Here is a 26,367-nt window from a genome sequence, read left to right on the forward strand (position 1 = left end):
AGAAGGTCCTTCAGTATTTTTTGTAGAGTTGGATTGGTGAGCATGAACTCCCACAGTTCCTCCTAGTCTTGGAAACATCTTATTTCTCCATTAATTTTGAGAGAAAGTTTTTCAGGGTACATCAATCTGGGTTGGAGGTTATTTTCTTTCAGGGCTTGGACTATTTCCCCCTAGGCTCTTCTCGATTTGATAGTTTGTGTTGATAAGTCTGTCATTATTTTGATGATTTTTCCTTTGTAGGTGATCTAATTCTTTTCGCTGGCTGCTTTTAATATTCTGTTCTTGTGGTGGATTTCTAGGATCTTGATTATTATATGTCTGGGTGTAGATCTGTTTTGGTTGCAGTTGGTTGTGGTTCTGTATGCCTCATTTATCTGGATATCATTTATTTTTCCTATGCTTGGAAATTTCCTTAATTTATCTGTGAATTGTCTTTGTAATTCATTTGTGGTTACTCCTGCTTCTTTGTTCACATTTTTTATTCTTAAATTATAGATCCTCTTGTCATCTTTTAGCCTTTGAATTATTACTGATTCCTTGCTATTTTTAATAGGTCTTTTCTTTCATGATCACACTTTGTAAATCTCTCTTCAAGTTTCGAAAGGCTAGTTTTAGTTTCTGTGAAGGCATTTTGCCAGCTTTCAATGGAGTTTTTAATTTCCTGGTAATCTCTTTGGATCTAGATTTTATTCTAGATTTTGTTTATATTCTTCATCAAAGGTTTGTCTTCCTTTTCTGGGTTCCTCCATTCTTCCATCTGTGTCTTCTTGAGAGGAGCTTAGCAGTTCTTTAATTAATCTTTTTATATCTTGCCTCACTTAGATTAGAATTTCAGTTTTAAGTTGGTCTATGAGGTCATGAAGGTATTTCTTTATGTCTGCTGATCTTGTGGCTAATATTGCATGATTGCTGCACTGTTTCTCGTCTGCATTTACTTCTCCTGGGCTATTTTCCCAGGGTCAGTGGCTGGAGGTTTTTTCTTGTTTTTTTTTTTTTTTTTTTTTCTCTTGTCATGTTTCTGGTTTCTTTCAGACAGGTGTGTGGTGTAGGTTTCAGGCCCTTTCCATATTGCCTATGGTTTTTCTGAAGCATGCTGGCTGATGGTTTGCTGCCTTCTCCAGTTTGCTGTTATCTGAGGTGCATGCAGGGACCGTGGGCTAACTGCTCTTCTCTGAGCTGGTCAACCGGCAAGTGCCTTCAGCACTTGGGTTGTGGTGTGGTGGATGTCACAGGGTCGAGACAGTTTTGTCTCCGGCTGTTGGATCCAGACCAGGGGCGTGGCTCAACCCAAGCTGATCCTACCAGTCCTCTCTGGGCCAGGGGCAGCTGACTGATGCCACCATGGTGCTGGGCTCTGCCCCACTCCAAGATGTCTTCCAGCCAGCCACACCTATCGTGTGACACAATTTCCAGCACTCACTGAGAATTTCCACCTTGGCTCCACTCCATGCTGCACTCTGTCCTCCCGCCAAGGGCTCGGGACTCACCAACTCCCATTATTGTGGCTACAGTTTCAGCGTGACCCTGGATCATGGGACTCCATGGGGCTCCCAGCACAGCATGGGATGGGGCTCAGTGAGTGTGTCTGGCTCCAGCCTTCCACCTGTGTTTTTTTCTTCCTCTTCTTATTTTTATTTTTCCCTCAGTTTCCTGCTGGGGTCATGAGAATCCCTCTCCACTCATCCAGTCCTCTCTATGTTGTCAAATTCCAGAGTCTGGGTTGTTTTTCCCAGAGATGCTCTCTACCCAGCTACCTAGCAAGTTGCCATCTTCCTGTGATCTCCAAAGCTCAAGAATATTTATAGGAATGTAAAATGTCTAGCACTCAACAAAGTAAAATGTACAGTGTCTGGCATCCAATAAAAAATTAAGTGGGTAAAAAGAGAGAAAATTACAATCACAGTGTAAAAATAAATGAATTAATAAAGTCTGATCCAGAGATGACACAGAGGTTAGTTAGTACATAAGAACATGCAGTAGCTGTTATAACTACATCTTAAACACTCAAAAAGTTAAGTAGAGAGATGGAAGATTTTTGTTTGTTTGTTTGTTTTTTTTTGTTTTGCTTTTTTGAGATAGGGTCTCACTATGTAGTTTAGACTATCCTTGAATTCATTATATAACCCAAACTGACCTTAAACTCATGGGAATCCTGCTGTCTCAGCCTCCTGAATGCTGGGATCACAGGAGTGTACCAGAGGGACAATTTAGATATTTTTAAAAAATACAAATCAAACTACAAGGTGTGACATAAAAAAGATACTGAATGATATCAGTAGAGAATTAGACCTTGGAGAAGGAAGATGAGTGACCTTGAAAACAGCAACGAAAACTACTTATAATAAAGCAGAAGAGAGAGAACAAAACTTGAAAAGAACACCAAATGAGGTGTGGCCAGCCTTATATGGCCTAACATGAGAAACTGGAGTCCTTGCAGAAGACAGTTGGTGCAGAAATGAACATCTGAAGAAACTGTGGCTGAAAACTAACTATGCACAGACTTGTGAAGCTCAAAGTACTATAAGCAAAAGAAATGTGAAAAAACTACACTAAGCATCATAATAATTGTTCAAAGCAAATGATAAAAACAAACTCAAAAGTAGCAAAAAATCTCTCTATTACAACAGAACACAGAAATGGCGATGGATTTCTTATTGTAAACAGTGCAAGTGACCAAAGCTTGGATCATCTGTAGATGAGAAGAAAGAAAAGAAACTGTAAATCCACCAGTGCACATAGCATTAAAAACCAAAGACAAAACACATTTTCAGATACACAGAACCTGAAAGGCTCCCTCATCACAATGTTTGACAATAATGGCACACAGGTCAAGAAAAGGAAAAGCTGACCAGACTCCTCTGAGTCAGGCTGCATAGAGCTAGCTGGCTTGGGGTCGTTTGGATATAGGTGGCACTGTTAAAAATCTACACTACACAATCCCAAACATCATTAAAATAGGAAATCTCAAATCAGAGCTAAAATGCTAACAAAAGGAATAAAACAGGATCATGAAGATATTCAATTAATTTAGAAGTCAGAAAAAAGAAAAGAGAAAGGGAACAATGAACAGAAGGGACAATAGCAAGACTGGACAGATCTTGTGAGAGTTAAAGACAGCTAGGTTTAAAGCTAACTGTGTCTATGATGGCAATAAGTGTAAGTGTTGTCTATATGCGGTTAAAAGGCAGCGAACATTGGGCTGGATTAAAAAGCCATGTCTAACTCAGTGTTCTTTACAAGAAATGTACTTCAAATACAAGAACACAGAAAGGTTAAAAATAAAGTGGTGGAAGAACATTTTGCTACAGAACCAAAAGCTGGAGCTACTATATTAATATCACACAAATATATATTGGAGCAAAGTGCACTAGCAGGGATAAATAAGGTCATTTGTGATAGAGCCCAAACAGGGACTCTATCAATCCTAATGAGTCCATAGGCCATCTTAGAGAAACATAGGTTTCATTTCACTTAGGTCATTTACTTAGGTCAAGGACTACAAGTAATCTCCAGAAGACACAGCATCATGTCGCAGAAGACACACTGGCAAGCCACAAACCCATTATTTCTCTGACTTACTCCCTCAAAAGCCTGCCAAAAAGCACTAGTAAAAAGCCTCTTTGCCTGTAAGAGAAACCTCCTCTGTTATGCTTGCACAGATGTCTCGCTTAGGTTTAGCAACAAACCTGCCAGGACTGTTTGGTTTGTGTCTCTTCTTTCCTGCTCATCTAAGCACACAAACATGGGAGGGGTGCCGAGAGCAGGGTCTCTTCTGTACCTTAGGGAGCAGTGGGCAGAAGCATCACCTCCAGGGTCCACTCCTAGATACGGAAAGCCTCTGTCCTCGCCTTTTTCCTTCTATTCTGAAGAGTTGATTGCACGGGCTCAACTGCCTTCTGGGCCAAGGCAGTGAGCCCCCAGAGGCAACATTCAGATCCTGGCTGGCAGACTGGGTAACCAAATCTCTCTGCCCTTCCCCCAAACCAGGTCTTTTCATAAACTCTAGCTGGGATCATCCTGCCAGACCTCAAAGCAGACATCCATCACCAGCTGTTAATCCATCACTGCTCCTGGGAGGGCAAGATTCTGGCCCAGATGACTTTGTCTGGGTGCCCAGAGAAAGCTGACGTGCCCTCCTTCTTTACCTTCCTCCCCATCTCTCCTGAGGACACCACACAGGAGGATCTCCTGCACTCTGACTAGGGGCAGTCTTGGCTGGCTGGAGCTCAGGGACCTGGCTGGGAGACTGATTACAGGGAGACGTCCAGCAATCTGTCTCCTGACCCTCCTGCCTCACAGTGGTGGGCAATTGGGGATTAAAAGGGAACATCAAACAAACAAATAGAAAAACTGATCTTTTGCTCTGCTTCCTTGTGGCTCTAGTACAGACTTGATAATGGGTCACACTGGTCCCTGAGGGTATTTTCAATTTCAGATTCGCTGGGACCTTGATAACTTCCTCCAGAGAAACAGCCAACGGTCAGAGGATCCCTATAGCCCAGCCCTTTTTACCTTCCACAAGCAACCTTCCCTCTGTTCCAATCTCCTCCCTCCAAGTGCTTCTTGCTGAGTGAAGCCTCCTACCTCCATGTCTAAACTATCAGAATCCCCTGTTCCCACACCTGACCCCAAAGCACAACACCTTTACACCCTCTGTTGACAAAACCCCTGTGCTACCCACCTCCCACGCCCTCAACAGCCTCAACCAGGCCCACAGCCCTCCCAATCATCAGCCCTTGCTCCAAGGCCCCTCTTCTCTACCACCCATCAGCCCAGCCCCTCCTCAAACCTTCCCCTTCACCCTTCAGACACACTCTTGCATTATTTCTTCTCAAAAATATCTCCCCAGATCTCTTCTCATTTTGTCCTATCCCTCCATGAGGTATCAACATTTGAGGGGCCTATTATTTGCATTCATGTTTTTTTCAATTACTGAGCTAGAACATTTCCAACAAAGAATGGGGTCCTTCCTAGAGAATCCCAATAAATTCAGAAAAGAATTCCTCCTACTAGCTCAAATGTATCACCTTACTTGGGGAGATATTTACCTTATCCTCTTGTCCACCCTTGATAAAAGGAAGCATATTTGGCAGGCAACTGAAAACCACATCAATGAGCTCCACTGCCAACTGAGGCACACTGAGGCTTTGGAATTACTTGGCTTAAAGAATAGTATAAATGGGGAGGGGTCTTGACTGGCATTACTTTTAGGGCTTCATTCCAACAACCAAGATGGAGAAGAGGTCCTAAATATTCAGACTGGCCCCTGAATTAACCAGAAAGGAAACCTGTTTTCTAGCCACTGTTACTTTTGGGTCTGGTTAATGTCAAAGGGCAGCCTTGGGATCTGGCCCTTGTCAGTAGGCAGTTTAAGATAAGGCCATGAGGGCTGCCAGGTCTCCAGATGTGCTCCGTCACCCAGTGGTAGAGAAATCTGGAGGGGCTGACTGCCCCAGAAGGCAATCCATTTCCCAGTGACCTCACTCCCACAGTTCAGACAGAACTGTAGGAGGCCTGGGATTGTTGCTGTGGAAATTGTTGGTAATCTTTGAAAGGTTTTTAGCTGGGGTTAAACTAGGGAAGCTAGGATTTGATATTTGGCTTTTGTCTGGTTTTTCATTTAGAATTCTCTTTCTCATTTTGGTTGTTAAAAACTTTAAAGGCAAGATGTATAAGCTTCTTCTATGGTGTGTTGGGTCTGTTTTCTGACTTTTGGAGCTTTTTGCAGATGTCTGGATAAAACAGCAAGTGAAAGTGCAAAAGAATTAGACCTTTAGGAGTGTCTGTGTTTACATAGTTTATCATGGCCTCTGAAAGGAGTTTCATAAAGAGAGCTAGGTTTTGTCTATTTAGTAGGTGATTTCTCTGAGGTGTTCACAGTTGACCTGTTTATTATTTGTTTTTCCATTCCTGACAGGAGGTAGGTGATCATAAACCAAGATCTGGCCAACCAGAGTAGCCAAGTTGATATGTCCACTTGGGATCTCAAGGTTCAGCTCCTCAACAAATGAGTTTACATCCCACACCGTTTCTCTTCTTAACATTCTTGGGGAAAGAGCAATACCATGTCTCAGAACACAAAGCCCAGCTGGTACAGCAAGAGGTCGCTTATCTTGGCCTTCACCTTGCTGCATAAACCTCTCCTGAAAATGGACCATTAACAATCTTCCACGTAATGAGATCTCCTTCCCTTCCTGGGGCTTCTCAGCTAATTTAGACTTTAGATCTCAAATTTCTTACTTATTGCAAAACTTTTCTATGAGGCTTTCCAGGAAGATGCCTGAGAAAGTGCCAGAATTCCTGTTTTTTTGGGGTCTCAAGTGGGCACTCCTTAAGGTTCCCACTTTGGCCCCACCCAGGCCTAACAAACCTTTCTTTCTATTTCTAAACAGCACATGCAGACATGCATTAGAGCTGCTCATACAGCCAGCTGGAGACTCCCTCAAGTCTGCTGCCTATTCATCCCAAACAGCTAGATCTTGAAATAAAAGGTGGAACTGGGTCTCTCAGACAAAGGACTTCTATGTAGAACATACAAAGAACTGAACAAACTCAGATCCCGCTATATTCAAAGACCCAATCCAAAATGGGCATCTGAGATGAATATGCACTTCTCAGATCAAGAAACACAAATGGCAAAACAAAATCATGAAAAAATGTTCAACATCATTAGTAATTCAAGAAATACAAATTAAAAAAACACTGAGATTTCATCTCACCTCAAAAAGAATGGTTGTCATCAAGAAATCAACCAATAACAAATGTTGAGATTGTGGGGGAAAAAAGAACCTTTCTCCACTCTTGGTGGGAGTGTAAACTGATGCAAACACTGTGGAAATCGATGTGGAGATTCCTCAAAAAACTAGAATTGGAGGGCCCATTTAATCCAGCTATTCTCCTTTGGGGTATTTTCCCAGAAGAACTGAAAACATCACACTACAGCAATATATTTGTGCCCATGATTATAGCAGCACAATTTGTAATAGCTAAATCTTGGAAACAACCCAAATGTCCACCAACTATGGAATGGATAAAAAAGATGTGGTCTTTTTATACAATGGAGTACTACTCGGCTATAAAGAGGTGAATTCGAGGCTTTTATAGGTAAATGGATGCAACTTGAGACCATATTCATAAGTGAAATAAATCAGACTCACATTTGTAAATACTGGATTATCTACCTAGTGTAAAAAGCTGAAAGAGTAAATAAGGTCCAAAAGATACAATAGATATTGTGAAAGTGACAGGGAAAGAAACTGCTCAAAAGGAAAGAACAACTGGGGTAGGAGAAATGAGAAAAAAAGAAGGGAAAAGATTTTATGTATGTGATATATATATATGATAATTATACAACTAATCTTTGTTAGTTCATAAAAAAGAGTGGTTTGTGCTTTCATTATTCTACTGTTTGAGCATTGTTTTCATGGCTATATCTTGTAATCTGAACAACTTCTTTGAAGATAACAATATGCAATATATTAACAATAGCTAATCTATTATTTTGGTTTGAAATTCTGTATCATCTCATTTTAAAGTTAAAACAATAAAAGGTTGGGCTCTGTGTTTACATATCATCAGGTCAGCTGCACTCCTTATCCCTGAGATCCAGAAGATTCCTCCCCATCACGTCACAGGTGCACACTGCATACAGCTTCCAAGCCCCCTCGGCCAGTGTGCCTTAACCCTTCTCTCTCTGCCCTCCACTCTCAGCTTGTACAGCTTTTGGTTACCGCCTGCCACTTGCCAGTCTTAGAGTTGCTAGGCTCCTTCCAATACCTGATTCCTTGGACTCCACCGCCAACAAGAGTGCACAGAGCGCCTCGATTTTACTCTTACTTGCTTTTATCACATAAACTTGAACATACGCCAGGGGCTCCCAACTAGTTTATTGATGGAAGTGTTTCAAGGTGCACCCCTTCCTAGGCAGGTGCACAGTCCCTGATGGCTATTGGGATAACCAGTCTTCCTACCCTCCTCAAGAAGTAATCAAGGTGGCAGCCCTCTCCACAAGGATGATTTTGCAGCAGGCAGAACTAATCACGCTCACTAAAGTACTCACTCTCACAAAAGATAAAACCACCAATATTTACACAGACTCCAAATACACATACAACATCCTATCCAGGCCCAAATCTGACATGAAAGGGGACTCCTAACTGTAAAAAATGGTATACGACATGGTCCTCAAATTCAAGACCTTTTAGAAGTGGCTCTTCTATCCAAAAGAGCTGTAGTCATTCATTGCAGGGGCCATCAAAGACCTAACTCAGGGGATAAATATCTCAGACATATCAGTTGCAGAAATAACAAGGGCGACAGAATAGCAAAACATGCAGCTATCAACCTCTTTCTGTTCCCATTTCCTGTTTGTTCCCTTTTGTACTTTCCTACCCAAGAAATAATTACTCAAAGAAGAAGGGTGTAACAAGAGGAACATGGTGATTTCTGTATGAAAAGTTAGTCCTTCCTGAAAATTTGCAAGATAAATTCCTTCCATGTTTCCATGACCAGATCTATGTCAGATCATTCCCTCTGCTCCAATTCCTATAGATTCACATCTCACACCTAGTTTTAAGACCTCTCTGCCAAAGATTATCGCCCGATGTTCCTTTTGCCAAACATCAACCCCCAGAGCAACCTCAGAGCCTCTTCCTTCTCCATCCTCCAATTTCAGAGATCCCTTTCCAGCAATGATTGGCAAACAAGCTTTACTCACATGCCTCCAGTAAAAAAGCAAAGGTTCCTCATTTGACACTTCAGGATAAATAGAAGCTTTTCCTACATCAAACAAAAGATCTTCCACAGTGGCACATATCCTGCTCACTGAAATCATTCCTGACTTCGGACTCCCCACCTTCATCCAAATGGATATTGGGCCTGAATTTACTGTATAAATTACCCAACAGGTGGCCTCCTCCCTCAACATAATCCAGAAGTTCCACATTGCATATGGATGCTAATCCTCATGTAAGTTTAAAAAGGCCAATCATCTCCTTAAACAGAACTTAACCAAATTTTCCTTCAGGTCCACTCAGAGTAGGCTAAGCTGTTACCCTTGGCCCTTTTCTTTTCTTTTTCTTTGAAATTTCATTTAAAAAAATAAAGGAGATTAAGATAGAAGAGGACATAACAACACAGGTCAGAACAGAAAAATTTAAGCAACGTAGTGTTTCACCACAAGATAACCCGACATAACAGTAGTTACCATAGTGTCTCTTTCCTTGAAATATTTGAGTATAACTTCATATACTATAGCAAGAAACATTACAAGAGAGTGTAAAACCATTCAAGAGGATGAAAGTATTACAGGGTATTTAGAACCAACTAACAGAAAATGAACAATGTTTCTATATTATCTCCTTGTCTATAAAAATTTTGTTTTTACTATCACATATAATAAAATCCAATAAGATACAACATGATAAAACCGATGGAGGGGGCTGGGGATTTAGTTCAGTGGCATAAGCGCCTGCCTTGCAAGCAGGCAGTCGTGAGTTCGATCCCTGGTACTGATAAAAATGAAAAAGACAAAAAACAAAACAAAACAAAACAAAACAAAAACCTGATGGAGACAGAAGAACAAAAGCTTGATGGGACTTCAAAACAAGATGATATTAAATCAACACTAGCTATTATAATGTCTTGTTTTCTTCAAAATAGCTGTTCATACCATCACAGACAATAAAATGAAACACCCCAGAATAAAACCATTCCAATTAATGAATGAAAACATTATAAGGCTTCAAAACAATATAATGGGGAATCATGATTACCACATACTTTTATTATTCTTACCATTCTTACACTAGGGAAACTATTTGGTATTTATACATGTGAGTTTGATTTATTTCACTTATGAGTATGGTCTCAAGCTGCGTCCATTTATTTATAAATATCTCAAAGTGATCATTCTTTATAGCTGAGTAGTATTCCATTGCATAAAAATAGAACAACTTTTTTTTACCCATTCCTCAGTTGATGGACATTTAGGTTGTTTCCAAGATCTGGCTGTTACAAACTGTGCTGCTATAAACATGGGTGCACATATATCACTGTGGTATGATGCTTTCAGTTCTTCTGGAATTATACCTAGAAGTGGAATAGCTGGAACAAATGGGACTTCCAATCCCAGCTTTTTGAGAAATCTCCAGACTGACCTCCACAACGACTGCACCAGTCTATACTCCCACCAACAGTACAGGAGAGTTCCTTTTTCCCCACAGCCTCTCCAGCACTTATGGTTGGTAGTTTTCTTGATCCTAGACATTCTTTCAGGAGTGAGATGGAATCTCAGTGTGGTTTTAATTTGCATTTCTCTAATGAGTAATGATGATGAACATTTTTTCATGTATTTATTTGCCATTTATATTTTTTCATCTGAGAAGTGTGTATTCATCTCAGATGCCCATTTTTGGATTGGATCTTTGAATTTTTGGGGTCTGATTTTTTTGTCTTTTTTATCAGTACTGGGGATTGAACTCATGACTGCCTGCTTGCAAGGCAGGCACTTATGCCACTGAGCTAAATCCCCAGCTCCGGGGGTCTGATTTTTAAAAATTCTTTATACGTTTTAGACAGTAGTCCTTTGTCTGAGAGACATAGGGGTAGGTAGAGAATTCATGAACAGGAATCAAACTGCAGGGGAAATACTTCCCAGAATCAGTAACTGGGATCACGTCTTATTAAAAAGTTTCTGCACATCAAAAGAAATCTCCAGCATAGTGAAAAGAAAGCCCTTGGCCCTTTTCAAATTCAAGTCTTTTCCCTGAAAACCTCTTATGCTCAGCCCCTTTGCGATTCTACACGGAAGGTCTCTCATTGCCTTCACATTGCCTACTTCTGAATCAAACCTCCCTTCCCCCTTCCAGATCCCTTAAATAACACCCTCAGCCACCTCATTTGGAACTACGTGGACCATAACATGCCCACACCTTCCAACAGCATAGCCACCCTCACCCCTGCATCCCTGCAACTCAGAGACTAGAAATCCCCACACTCTCTCCGGGAGTAAGACTAAAATGAACACGACTCTTTCAAGTATCCTAGCCCACCCCAGCAATGGCGAGATTAACAGGTCATTCCTCGTGGTCACTTCTTTCTATAAAAGGCTCCCCTTTTCCAGTGCACGCCAATTGGACCCAGGTTCCTGAAGATAACTGAGCTGTCTTCTGTGACTGAAGAGATCGGAGACACAGATAGACATGCCTATGAGTCTCTGTTCATAACCTTGCCCACTGCCCCATTATTCATCCTCTTCCTTCCCAGATACCCACAGTCCAAGACCCATGGAAACAGGGACCCTCTTTGACTTCTCTCCAGAACAAATCCTCATGTTTACTTCCTGTGTTCTCCTGTGCCAATCCTTTATTTCTCAGTATTACTCATCCTCTTCATCCCCCCACAACACAGAGGCTTCCTAGATACCACAATCAGACACTTTAACATGGCTAAAATCATCCAAACCTTTAATGGAACCATCCATCCAACCACTCTGCTGGGTCTTCTCCATCTTTCCCAGATAGCAGACTTAGTAATCCCTGCTCTTAGAAGATGGATACTCACTCTGCAGGGCTACACTCTTCTAGCTAAAGAATCTGACATTAGACTCTCAGGGGAACTAAAGGGTAGGAGACAGGCTTTTAAAGTCTCACCAACTGCCACAGCAACTCACAATCCATCCCTCCTAGAATGGGCTCCATCTAACTCAACCTGCTCCTCTGTTCATTTCTCAGACTGAAAAAGATCGCTTTGCCCCAGTCAGCTCTTCAGACGTCTCTCTTTGCAAAGCTACTATTCATCTCCTCCCACCTCCTGATCACCACAACTTTAACTATCTGGGAACCTTTTATGGGAGCCTGGGTACACTTATTTTCAAGGCAGTCTAAATATCACAGCTGAACATTGCCAAGATAAGGAAAGGAACCAGTGAAAGGTATTCCCCTAGACCATGGACGTACCTCCAAGTGCACACACACCTCAATACACCTCATGGCAAAGTCTTCCTGAACCAACACTTCACTACTTTTAGACAAGAGGGTTCTTCAGTATTACAACAAGCCTCACCCCTTCCCTCCTTGGCAGCTACAATTGTAGCTTCCAAATGTGGCACAAATTCAAGGCAATCTGGCATTTACTTCCTAGTCAACCCTCCAGATCTCCTCCTCCTATCCCAGGCTGATTTCATGGAATACCTTTCCATAGAGACAAGTATCTTCTGGTTGTGCAGAGGCAAGGCATAGATTTGCCTATCTGCCAACTGGCTTGAAACCTGTACATTAAGCCTCCTCACTCCTATCATTTCCTTAGCCACTTGCAATCTGTCCATCCCTAGCTCCCCTATAACCCATGTCAAGGTGCCATATACCTAGTTCCCTTAATAGCCACCCTGGGAATAATCACATGAACTGGAATGGGGACGGAAGACACAGGAGTTTCTCTTTCAGAGTTCACCAGGCTGTCAAAAGAACTCACTAAGAGACTCAAAGAAGTCTCTGACCAACTGGGACATTTGTAAGGTGAAGTAGACTCCTTAGTTTCAGTCGTCCTCCAAAACCACAGAGGAGTTTCTCTCCCAGCAGCTTCCTAGGCTGGCATATGCTCTCTGCTCCAAGAACAGTGCTGTCTTTACACCAATGGTCTGGTCTCATCAGAGATGGGGCAAAACGTCTTTCCAAAGGGGCCCCAGAACTCCTTGAATGCTCTTCCAATGATCGGTATCCCCTTCCTTATCATTGGCTCTAGCCCTTCCTGGCCCCTTTATGCTTATTACTTTTTCCCTTCTTTTTCTTTCCTGTATAACTAACCTATTCCGAAGAAATTTTCAGAAACGAATAATGGCCATCTCCTGGCAATTCTTCAAGAATACCTCCAAAAGATCTTTTTCTCCAAAATGTCAAAAAACAGAGCAACAATAAAACCACCAAAAAACAGAGCAACAATAGCAACCACCACCACAACACCTTTCTCTGTCTCTTTTTCAATAGGAAGCAACCAAGAAAAGAAGGGCAACCCAGCTTCCTACAACCTTTTAAAACCAGGAATTATAGAGCCTGGACAGGGACTCTACTGCCATGACCCATGAGGCTCCTGAGGTTCTTGGGGTGAAGGACTGTGAGCAGAGGAGAAAACAAAGAAGATACAAAGCTGGGGTCAGGTGGAGCCCTGACCCTCCTTCACCAATGGGGGAAGGATGATGTCAATTTCAGCCCCTCTGCTTAGCAACCCATTCCTTGGATTGTCTAGGGGCTTGGTGTTCTTTTGGGCTGTAGCAACTTCTTCATGTAGCTGACCCAGGCACTCTTTGTGTTTGGTAAAGTCATGTCCTAGCCATGCTGGTGTCTTGCATATGTGGTCAATTTCCAGCTTCAACATCTCCCAACACTCTGCTAGTTTGAACGAGCCCACTGGCCATCTCAGAGAGACACAGGTTTCATTTTACTTGGGTCACAAGCAGTCCCCTGAGGACATGGCAACAAGTCACAGAAAACATGTCGGCAAGCCACATGCTTTTTCTCTGACCCACACCCCCAAAAGCCAGCCCAAAAATGCTATGAAAAGCTTCTTACATTTACAGAGTTCCAATCATAAGAACACTGGAGCTGGGTGGTCAAGAAATCAGGCACTGTCTCTGGTCATAGGAACCTATAGTGTCTGGTAAGGGACAGACCAATAATCAGGTAACTTTGCAATCTCAAACTATGTACCAAAAAAGGACATACATGCATACACACAAACATACTTAAACATACACAGTGTCTGGCCAGTGTATAACCCAACAAAGCTCTCTGTTCACATATCACCAATCTGCCCCACTGTTGTGCTTCAACACCCAGTGCTTCACAGCCCAACCAACCAGTTGTGATCCCAGGCATGCACAGAGACTTTTTAGCTAAGAGAGGTGTGGCATAAAGTAATGCCCACATCTCAGTGTGCTTAGGACTTGCTGAGGTGGGCTGAGTGTTCTTCACATACATCCAGCACAGGGTCCTATAGTAAGTAGCATGAGAAGCCAGGAGAGCAGACTGTGCCCCCAAGTTCCAAGCTGAGTGCTTCCTCATCATTTGAGGAATGTGAGCACCTACCTGGATCCCAGACCTTGTTTTCTAATATTATTTATATCCAGAAGGAACCAGAGATTCTGGGAGGAATCATTGACAGCAAACTAGGGCAGGTTAGATTCCACAACAAATCAGGGCTGTCTTTTATGCCAGAAAGTTAGAAGGCACATACACAGACTCCTACCAGCAGTGTTATCATGGTGCAGCATGCCAAAAGACACGTGCCAGCTTGCAGTGGCTCCTGCAGTCAGATAAGGAATAATGGGGGTGTCCAAGCAATTACATAGAGTAATGAATTAGAAGCTTTTTGTGGAAAAAATAGGGTATCTAGAGACCGAGGAGGGATGGGGGAGTATAGAGAATTAAGATGTGGTATGTCCATGTACCAGCTCTACATAATGAATATAATAATCAAATACTGCAAACATGTGACAATAAAAGTTTTTAAAAATTAAGAAAAATAAAAAGTTAACTCTTAAAAAAGAAAAATGGATATGTCAGTGTATCAATGGGAGAGAAAGCAGGGTTCATTCTAGATGCCAACTGCTGAAGCTGGCCTGGTTGATGCAGAGGGAAGGTTAGCATTGCAGAAATCAGCACATTGCAGCTATTATCCTAAAGACGGCTCAGACAAAAGTCAACAGCGAATGCTAGTCTAGGTAAGACTCTGGAGAAGCAGGAGTATTTGTATGGTCTTCAAGGGCCTTGGCACAGAGTAGGGAAATACAGTGCAAAAATCAAGTGGCAGCTTGCCTAAGTAATTAAAAGGTGGGCACTATATGCTGCAGATGAAGAAGTGTGGGGCTCAGGCTGGGAATGCTTAACTGGAGGCTAACTCTGAGGAAATATCAGGCAAACCCAAAATGAAGGGCACTTTATAAAAAGTGGAGGGACTGGAGTCTTCAAAAGATTCAATGTCATAAAAGAAAAGTGCTGTGGAAGTGGTCAGAATTATAGCAGCTGTTATTGGATGCTGAATGCCCCCAACAGGTGTATGTGTCAAAGTCCTGCCCCCAGGACAATGCCACTGGGAGTTGGTGTAGCCCTGCAGTGTGGAATCTCTCTGGGGGGGATCTTGGGTCACTGGGCTGTGGCCTTGAGGGGACCGTGGGGGTGTGGCCCCTCCTTGTCCTCTGTGCTCCCTGTGCATGATGTAAACAGGTTTGTTCTCCTCCCCTTTGCCATCTGGAATGCTCACTCGTGTCAAAGGCAACAGGTGTGCCTGATCAACGACATGAGTCACAGTGAATCTTTCTACATTCTAACTTTATTTGCAGGTATTTTCTTATAGCAGTGGAAAGATGACTTATTAGGCTGAGGAGGCAGAACAGCCAGATCCTGGCCTGAACTCTATACTAAAGAGCAAAGGGGTCAGTGGACTAAATTAAATAAGAGCAGCAGATCAGAAGAAAGTATTATATCACATACTAAAAGCACAAGGAACAAAAGAAAAATAGCTTAAACTGTACTTCATTAAAATACAAGCATGTGTGTAAGAGGAACATTAATAAAATGAAAAGATAGCCCACAGAATGGCAGAAAATATTTGTGAATTATTTATCTGGCAGGAGTCTAGTATATATAATACATAAATACGTCTTCTAAGTCAACAATAAAAAGGTGACCCAATTTAAAGGTAAGTAAGTGACTGGAACAGGTTTTTTCCAAAGATACACAACAGGCGTCATACATAGGAACCACCAGTAACATACAAGATTCTACTTTATACCACACAGGTGACTACAATGAGAAAGTTTCAGCAAGGACATGGAGAAATTGGAAACCTTGCACATTGCTGGTGGGAATAAAAATAGCTGCAAGGGAAGCTATTTTCTTTAAAAAGTTAAACATATGACCATGTAGTAATTCTAGCTAACCATTATTCTACTTCTACACATATAACAAATAATTGAAAACAGGCACTCAAACAATATATGTACACTTATGTTCAGGGAAACACTATCATAGTCAAGAGGAAGAAACAACTCAAGTACCCACCAACTGATGAACAAATAAAGTGGCTTAGGTATACGGGGGAATACTATTTGCTCATGAAAAGAAATGGAGCACTGATTCAGACTACAGCACAGATGAACCCTGAAAACATGCTCAATGAGAAAAGCAGATCCACACTGCCTACCCTGTTATTTCATTCGTATAAAATGTCAAAAATTGATAAATCTATAGAAACAAGGTTCATATTAGAGGCTGTCAGGGGATTGGGGGGGGATAGAGAAAAACTGGTATATGGATGTAAGGTTTCCTTTTGAAGACATGGAAACATTTTGAAACAAAATATAGGTGATGTTATACAACATTCTAAATGTACGGTTACTAAATTTTTCTCTTCAAAATGACTGCTTTTATGTTGTGTGAATTTCTACTCATTAAAGAATATATTTGTATAATCCAAGGAACTGGGAAGCTGGAGGTGAGTGTCTGTGCACCATACCAAATCCCAGGAGTTTAAGATTGTTGCTCTCAGGGGTCAAGGAATCTCCCAGCTTCCCTCCACACTCCACCAGTTCCGCAGGTCTTGGTTCTGCCTGGGCCACCCCTTAGTGACCCTGTGTCAATCTGGAAAACTGGGAGACCAACGGTGAGTGTCTGAGCACCATTCCAAGCTCCAGGAATTTAAAATCTTCAATCCCTGTAGTCAAGGAACCGCCCAGCTTCCAGCCACAATTAACAAGCTCTGTCCATAGGTTTCGGGCCTGTCTGAGCCATGCAGTGAAATTCTCTCAATCCAGGGAACTGGGAGGCCGGAGTCCCAGGAGCAGAGGGCATAGAAGATGATTTCCAATAGGCCAAGGGGAAGCCTTGGAACAACACTTGAAACAGGGCAATATAGGAAAATGACAAAACAAAAGACCAAAATGCAATCTCAAACCTCCATCCCATCCCAAGAAACCTTAGGAGCTATGTACATAGAAGAAAATATATGTCAGACACCTGAAATACCTGAAATAATAGCAACTGAAATAAAGAGGCAACTCTGGGAAGCTTTAAAGGAATTCAAACTACAAATAATATCCCAGGTAAAAGAAGAAATGATAAAAGTAATGAAAGAGATACCGGACACATCTAAAGAAGATACAGTTAAAAAATTAGAGGAGCAGAACAGAAAGATAGAATCTCTGGATGAACAATATAAGAAACAAAGAATATAAGAAGCAGATTCAAGGAGATATATAGGAAATCAAAAATTCCATTGAAAGTTGTCAAAAGCCACCTCAATGAAAAGGAAGGTAGAATTTCAGATCTTGAAGACAAGATTCTGTTCCTTGAGTACTCCCCGTGTGCTTGGAGGACTGTGGAGTTCTAAGCAAGCAGGCGAGCACCACACATTCCAGAGGCCCCATGCACTTCCCCCCGAGTCCAGCTTGTTTGGGACCCTCCACCTTCTGGGTGCACTGGAACAGATAGGCAGGATCTGGGGGCCTGCATCTGCCTCCCGGTTCCCAGCTGTGCTTGGAGGACTGTGGAGTTCAAAGCAAGCAGGTGAGCACCAATGGTTCCAAAGGCCTGGCAGCCTGGGGGGACTGGGTGCCAGAGTCTCAGGAGCTAAGGGCATGGAAGAGGACTTCCAACAGATCCTGAGGAAGCCTTAGAATAACACTTGAAACACAGAAATATAGGAAAATGACAAAACAAAAGGCCAAACGACAATCTCAAACCTTCAGCCCATCCCAAAAAGCCTTAGGAGAGGTGTACATAGAAGAAAATATATGCCTTACACCTCAAATATCGGACATAATAGCAACTGAAACAAATGAGCAGCTCCAGGAAGCTTTAAAGGAACTCAAACTAAAAATAATCTCCCAGGTAAAAGAAGAAATGATAAAAGAAGTGAAAGAAATTCTGAATATATCTAAAGAAAACACAGTTAAAAAATTGGAGGAACTAACCAAAAAGATAGAATCCCTAGATGAGCAATATAAGAAACAAACAGAATACATAAAGCAGATGCACAGAGATATACAGGAAGTCAAAAACTACACTGAAAGCTGTAAAAACCACCTCAATGGAAGTGAAGATAGAATTTCAGACCTTGAAGACAGGATCGCAGCTAGTGAACAAGAAAGGAAAGATCTTTTAAAAATAACAAGGAATCAAGAAATAACAATTCAACAACTCAAGATGATGCAAAGAAAAACAAGATAGATAGGGATTAATGAAAAAGAAGGGGACAACATAAAGGACGTCCTGGGGATATTTAGAGAAGTAATAGTTGAAAATTTCCCAAGCATGAGATCAGAAACCAACATCAGGTTCAGTGAAGCCTATAGAACTCCTAATAGTAATAATCAAAATAAAACTACATCCAGACATATAATAATCACCATCCCAGAAATCCAACACAAGAGTAAATTTTTAAAAGCTGTCAGAGAGAACAGACACATCACTTATAAAGGAAAACCTACCAGAAACACAGCAAACTTCTCAGCACAAACAATAAAGTCAAGAAGAGCATGGAGTGAAGCATTCCAGATCCTAAAGAAAAATGATTTCCAACCTAGACTGATATATCCTGCAAAACTATCCTTCAAAATCGGTGGTGAAATGAGATACTTCCATGACAAAGAAGAGCTGAAGAACTTCATGATCACCAAGCCAACCCTGCAAAAAATATTGAAAGACAGTTTAGATACACTTAGGAAAAAACCACTAAGCAAAGCAGATAATTACACAGAATGGAAAGATAAAGATGCAACAGCAGAAAGATAACATGTCAACAATAAAGAAACAGACTGGCAGAATAGATCAAGAAACAAAATCCAACCATATGCTGTCTACAAGAAACCCAGAAGGATATTCACAGACTGAAAGTCAAAGGATGGAAAACAATACTTCATGCAATAAGAATCCCTCCCCCAAAAGTGGGGATAGCTATTCTGTTTGCAGACAATATGAACTTCAAACCAAGAGTGATCAGAAGAGATAAAGAAGGTCATTATATACTGGTTAGGGGAAAACTTCAAGAGGAAGAGATAACAGGCTTAAATATATGTGCACCAAATTCCAGAGCACCCAGTTATACAAAGTAAGTATTAATAGAAAAGAAAAATCATATTAACAATAACACAATTATAACAGAAGACCTTAACACACCATTGACACGAAGGGACAGATCAACCAGACAGAAAATCAGCAAAGAAATAACAGAACTGAATCACACCTGTGAACAAATGGATTTGATAGACATATACAGAGTGTTCCATTTAACAACATCAGAATATACATTCTTCCCACAGTACATGGGACATTCTCTAAAATAGGCCCATATCCTAGGCTGCAGAACGTATTTAAATAAATGAAAAGAGTTGAAATTGTCACATGCATGTTATCAGATCATAGCACCATGAAACTAGAAATTAATGAAAAAAGAGACTGCAAAAATTTGACAAACACATGGAAACTGAATAACATGCATTGAGTAATCAGTGGGTAACAGGGGAAATTAAAGAAGAAATTAAGCAGTACCTACAAGCAAATGAAAATACAAATACAATTTACCAAAATCTGTGGGATGCAATGAAAGCAGTCCTCAGAGGGAAATCTATTGCACTGAGTTCCTACATCAGGAAACAGAATGAATACAAATAAGTAACCTGGTGCTACACCTCAGAAATCTAGAAAAAGAAAAGCAAGTCAAGCCCAAAGCCAAAAGAAGGGAGGAAATTATAAAAATCAGAGCAGAAATTATTGCAATAAAGACTAAGAAAACAATCTAAAGAATCAATGAATCAAAGAGTTGGTTCTTTGAAAGAATAAATAAAATTGATAAGCCCCTAGCCAACCTTATTTAAAAAAGGGATGAAAAAGCTCAAATTCATGCAATAAGAAATGAAAAAGGTGAAATCACTACAGACTCTACAGAAATACAGAAGATCATCAACACCTATTTCAAAAACCACTGTTCTCATAGGTTCAATAATACAGAAGAAATGGACAGATTCCTAGAAACATATGAAGTATTGAAGCTGGGTCAAGAAGACGTAAAACTGCTGAATATCCCAATTTCTATTTATGAAATTGAAAATGTAATTAAGTCCTTACCTACAAAGAAGAGCCCAGGCCCAGAGGGATTCACTGCAGAATTCTACAAGAAATACAAAGAAGACTTAATGCCAACACTGCTCAAATTCTTCAATGAAATTGAAAGGGAAGAGATCCTTCCTAAGTCATTCCTGGAAGCAAATATTACTCTAGTACGAAAAACTGGAAAAGGACCCAACTAAAAAAGAGAACTACAGGCCAATCTCCCTAATGAACATACATGCAAAAATCCTCAATTAAATATTGGCAAATAGGATGCAGCAAGTCATCATGAAGATTATACACCATGACCAAGTGGGATTCATCCCAGGCATGCAGGGATGGTTCAACATATGTAAATCAATAAATGTAATCCACCACATCAATAAATCCAAAAGTAAGAATCACATTATCATCTATAGATGCAGAAAAAGCTTTTGATAAGGTCCCACATTCCTTCATGATAAGAACCTTAAAGAAAATTGGAATAGATGATCTTTACTTCAATATGATAAAGGCCATCTAGGACAAATCAACAGCCAGCATCATATTAAATGGCCAAAAACTGAAGGTCTTTACCTTAAAATCAGGCACAAGAAGGAGGTCCTTTATCACCACTCCTATACAATACAGTACTAGAAATACTAGCCAGAGCAGTTAGATAAGAGAGAGAGAAATGAAAGGGTAAAGACAGAAAAAGAGGAAGTTAAGTTATCATTACTTGAAGATGACATGTTACTCTATGTAGAAGACCCCCAAAACTCCATTGAAAGATTCCTAGAGATAATAAATAAATTCAGCAATGTAGCTAGATATAAAATCAATAGTCAAAAATCAATAGCATTCCTATATACTAACAACAAAATCACTGAGAGAGAAATACGAGAAGCCACGCCCTTCACACTAGCATCCAAAAAATGAAATACTTAGGAATTAATCTTATGAAAGAAGTAAAAGATCTATACAGGGAAAATTACGATACCCTGGAAAAGAAAGCAAAGAGGGTTTCAAAAAATGGAAAAATATCCCTTGTTCATGGATAGGAAGAATAAATATTGTGAAAATGGCCATTCTCTCAAAACTGTTATACAGATTAAATAAAATCTCAAAGAAAATACCATCAACGTACCTTATAGATCTAGAGAAATCACTTGTAAAATTCATCTGGAAACAGAAGAAACCTGGAATAGCAAAGACAATTCTAAGCAACAAAGGCAAGGCAGGAGGCATCACAATCCCTGACTTGAAGTTATACTACAAAGCAACAGTAGTAAAATCAATATGGTACAGAATCAAAACAGAGCTGAAGATCAATGGAATAGATTAGAAGATACAACCACAATACAAACACACTCAACCACCTTATCTTCAATAAAGGGGCCAAACATGTTCACTGAAAGAACAACAGTCTCTTTAATAAATGGTGCTGGAGAAACTGGCTCTCCATATGCCAAAAACTAAAACTAGACTGATGCCTACCAGCACATACTAGATTAAAATATAAATAGATCAAATATCTGAATATTAAAACAGAAACACTAAATCTATTGGAAGACAAATTGGGTAAAAACCTAGAAGACATAAGCTAGGTAGAGAATTAATAACAGGACTCAAACCACATGAGAAATATTTCCCAGAATCACTATCTGCGATCATGTCTTATTAAAAAGTTTCTGTACGTCAAAAGTAATCTCCTGCATAGTGAAAAGAAAATCCACAAACTGCGAAAAAGTCTTAGTGAACTCCCCCTCAGACAAAGGACTTCTGTCTAAAACATATAAAGAATTAAAAAAAATCAGATCCCCAAAATTCAAAGATGCAATCCAAAAATGGGCATCTGAGATGAATATATACTTCTCAGATGAAGAAATAAAAATTGCAAATAAATACATGAAACAAATGTTCATCATCATTGGTCACTAGAGAAATGCAAATTAAAACCACACTGAGATTTCATCTCACTCCTGAAAGATTGGCCAGGATCAAGAAAACTACCAACAACAAATGCTGTGGGGAAAAAGGAACTCTCCTACAGTGTTGGTGGGAGTGTAGACTGGTACAACCCTTGTGGAGGTCAATCTGGAGATTTCTCAAAAAGGTGAGATTGGAAGTCCCATTTGTTCCAACTATCCCACTGCTAGGCATATTCCCAGAAGAACTGAAAGCATCATACCACAGTGATATATGTGCACCCATGTTTATAACAGCACAATTTGTAATAGCCAGATCTTGGAAACAACCTAAATGTCCATCAGCTGAGGAATGGATAAAAAAGTTGTGGTATTTTTACACAATGGAGTACTACTCAGCTAAATGAATGATCACATTGAGATATTTATAAATAAATGGACGCAGCTTGAGACCATACTCATAAGTGAAATAAAACAAACTCACATGTATAAATACCAAATAGTTTCCCTAGTGTAAGAAATGGTAAGAATACATAAAAGTATATGGTAATCATGATTCCCCATTATATTGTTTTGAAGCCTTATAATGATTTCATTCATTAGTTGGAATGGTTTTATTCTGGGGTGTTTGATTTTATTGTCTATGATGGTATGAACAGCTATTTTGAAGAAAATAAGACATTATAATAGCCAGTGCTAATTTAATATCATCTTGTTTTGAAGTCCTACCATGCTTTTGTTCTTCTGTGTCCATCGCTACTATCACGTTGTATCTTGTTGGATTTATATTATGTGTGATAGTATAAACAAAATTTTTTATGGATAAGAATATAATACAGTAATCATTTTTTATATCCTGTTGGTTGGTTCTGAATGCCCTGTAATACTTTCATTCTCTTGAATGGTTTTATACTATTTTGTTATGTTTGATACTATAGTGTATGTATAGTATATAGTATAAAGTGATACTATAGTGTGTAGTGTATAGTGTATGAAGATATGCTCAAATATTTCAAGGGAAGAGACACTATGGTAGCTACTGTTATGCTAGGTTGTCTTGTCATGAAACACTGTGTTGCTTAAATTTTTCTGTTCTGACCTGTGTTGTTAGGTTCTCTCTTATCTTAATCTTTTTAAAATAAAAATTAAAAAAATGCTGAAGTTCTGGCTTCCTCGTGGCCTTTTGTTCCTTGTGAATGGCAGGAGATTGGAGGCTCACTGTAGTGGTTCCTGACATTATACCAGTTAGACCAGGGATGGTGCACCTTTTAGAGATGAGTGCCCAAATTGCAACCCTAAGCCGCTTATGTATTACAAAGAGCCAGCACTGCAGTTCAACCTGAATACTCAGTGCTCTGCTTGGATATACTGGAGTGACACGCTTGTGTGCTGACAGAGAAAGCTCTGCATGCCCAGCGTGGCACGTGTGCCATAGGTTTGCTACCACTGATGGAGATGGACGTTAAACGTCCAGTCTGATAAATGTTAAGATTTGTGTCTAGATGTTCTCCAAAGCCTCATTAACTTTTAAATGGGGCTTTTTCAGAGGTAGCTGTATCTAGAGTATATAACTGATTCACGGTTTAAAACTTGGATTAAGGGTTCTGGGATTAACAGTGGGTGATTACTAGATCAGTCCACTGATTGGATTGGTACCACCATAATACTGGTGGACTGGATACAATATAGCAAATGGGATATAGCTTGTTACTTCTCTTGCTTGTTACTTTTGCTGTCTTCCACTGCCATAAACTGTTTCCCTGCTGCCATGTACCATCCTGCCTTGGAGCCAGACGATTATGGACTGAAACTTCTACAAACTGTGATCTAAATAAACCTTTTCTCCATTAACACTGGGTGTTGGGTATTTTGTCTCAGCAATGAGAGAAAGTAACTAAGACAGAATTTGGTACCAGAGAAGTGGGGTCATTGCTGTGAATATACCTGACCATGTGGTACAGGAGCCTTTGGGAATGGCTTGTAGGAAGAGTTTGGAATGATTTGGAGATGCTGGCTGAAAAAGTAGAGCTAGAATGCCTTAGGCTGCACTGTATGGGTGAGTCTGGTCAGATTTCAGAAGATCAGAAGGCTGATAGATATCTTTCTGGTAAAGTCTAGGCTAGGGAGGTTTCCACTGGGAAGAAGGACCACATTGACTGTGGACCTCAGATGATGTGGGTTATATCTTGGCAGAAACTTTGTCCGCATTTTTCTTCTGTCCAGAGACTTTACCTGAGACTGAAATTAAGGGGAGAGGACTAATTAATCTGGCAGGAGGAATTTCAAGGTAATCTAATGTTCAGGAGGTGGCATGGCATGTTGAGAATCAAGAGCAAAGAGCCCAGTAGAACGATTTAAAATGTGAGTTTGGCTAGAAAGGAAGTTACAGTAAAGATGTGGATGCAAAGATAGAGTGGAAAGATCTTCAATGTAGGAAGGAACAGAAGAATTACAAAGATGGCTTAAGAGCATCACAAGAAACAGCAGGACTTCACTCTTTGCAGCCTCAAGACTACAAAAATGAAAGACTTGGATGTGAGAAAAAAGCTCTGGAGTACCATGATCCAGAATGGTGGCAGCATAGAGAATTTGTTCCTCAAAATTGAATTCAGAGTGTTCAGTGATTCGGGCACTTGACCCCTATGGCCAAAAGACAGGGAAGCCTGGCTATTGTTCCAGCTAGTAGCAGACCTGAGCATCTTTCACATGGTGTTGGTTTTAGATGCATGCAGCATGGAAAGTTATGAGCTCAGGAAGGCTTCCCCCCAAATTTCAGAAGGCCTGGGAAGTCAGGTAGTGTGCCCCTGAGAGGGCAATGTGTGAAGTTGTGAGTATGAAGCTAAAGGTGCAGTGGAGATCCCAGAAATTTGGAAAAGCCAGGTACATGGATTGTCTGAGGAAAACTTTAAGAAGGGAGCAGAGTGGGCCCAAGATCTCTAGAAACCATGGAAGATACAATATCAGAAGTGCCATAGAGGTGGAGCTACCCAAACTCTTTGAAGCTCATGTCTTGCCAAAGATTGCCTCTGATGCTGCATATGGAGTTACAAGACTCAATATTCACCTCTCCATAGAGGTGAATTTTATACTTGCTTTGGTCCCATTCCTTTGTATCTCCATTTGTAACTCATATAAAGGTGAGTTTGGTATGGAAATGTCTACCTTGTGTCATTGAATGACGGAGGTGTTTAACTTTCTTTTCATTTGTATGGGTGCTCACTGTTAAGGAGTTTGTCTTTGAAGAGACTTGGGATTTGAAATTTTCAGCAATGCTGAAACCATTAGGAGTTTGATAATCTTAGAGATGGACTAAATAAAGGCCTTTTGAGTAGAGGAATGTTCATGAGTCTTTGCGGAACCAGGGGTAGAATGTTATAGCTTGTGTCTAGATGTCCTCCAAAGTCACATGCACTTTTAGTTGGGTCCTTTTCAGCAGTAGATGCATTTAAAATTTGTGATTGATTCATAGTTCAATGTTAGGATTGGGGTGCTAGGATTAAGGATGGGTGATTGTTAGGTCAGTCTGCTGATTGGATTGGTGCTGACCTATAATCCCACTAGACTAGACACAATATAAGGGACAGAAAGAGGCTTGTCTCTTCTTTCACTTGTTGCTTTTGTTGTTTTCTGCTGCCATGAACTGCTGCCCTCTGCTATGTGCCACCTTGCCTTGGAACCAGATGATTATGGACTGGAACCTCTACAAACTGTGACCTAAATAAACCTTTCCTCCTCTAACTTTGGGTGTTCTGCATGAGCAATGAAAAAGTAACTAAGACAGGTACCTACTCTGGCTTTGTGCATGAGAATGACTTTGTTCTTTGGAAGCATTTAGGAATGATAGGTAAGGAAGTCTGAACTGAGTTGGAATATGTATATCCAACACAAATGCACATGAAGAGAAAGCACATAAGGAAGTATAAATAAATAATGCATCTAGTTATAGTAGACAGGAGTTCTTTGTACTATTGCAATTGAAATTACACAAAGACATGAAAAAGCCACAAAAACGGAAGCAAGGATCAGGGTTAGCCAGGTCCCAGGAACAAAGTCTGAGAATGGCTTGGCATTGCCCTCCCTAACATCACCCCAGGTGATGCTTGGGAAATGGTTAACAGGTCCTCCAGAGCCCTCATTTCTTTTCCATCTTTGGTAGTTTCAATTAGGTAATGGTCTAGGTTTTCCTTGGTCATCAAACATTTTTAAGTCTCCTTATGTGATTAGAGTGGTCAAGAGAAAGACAAGGAAGCATCAACTTGTTGGCATTTGTGATCCTGTGGTGTTCACAGTACCTCTGACATGTTTCCACTGAACCTGGGAGTACCCACTCAACCCTGACAAGATGCCCATTGCAAAGATGT

At 40.5% G+C, this 26,367-nt stretch overlaps 1 protein-coding gene across 2 annotated transcripts in view; it reads right to left on the minus strand.

Annotated features, from left to right (window-relative positions):
* Window positions 1-26,367, minus strand: part of Atp2b2 (ATPase plasma membrane Ca2+ transporting 2) — a 364,580-nt gene that overhangs the window by 271,323 nt on the left and 66,890 nt on the right. Inside the window, exon 1 of one of the 2 annotated variants that reach the window (XM_063225261.1) lies at window positions 21,226-21,244. The exons of the other annotated variant lie outside the window; for it this stretch is intronic. The gene's annotated coding sequence lies outside the window, so the exon portion shown is untranslated. Of the gene's footprint in view, window positions 1-21,225; window positions 21,245-26,367 lie in introns of those variants that run through there. 2 annotated transcript variants of the gene reach the window in all.

This window comes from Cavia porcellus, unplaced genomic scaffold (genome assembly GCF_034190915.1).
Source record: "Cavia porcellus strain 051 isolate PalLab524CR breed Dunkin Hartley unplaced genomic scaffold, mCavPor4.1 scaffold_15, whole genome shotgun sequence".
Lineage (NCBI taxonomy): Eukaryota > Metazoa > Chordata > Mammalia > Rodentia > Caviidae > Cavia > Cavia porcellus.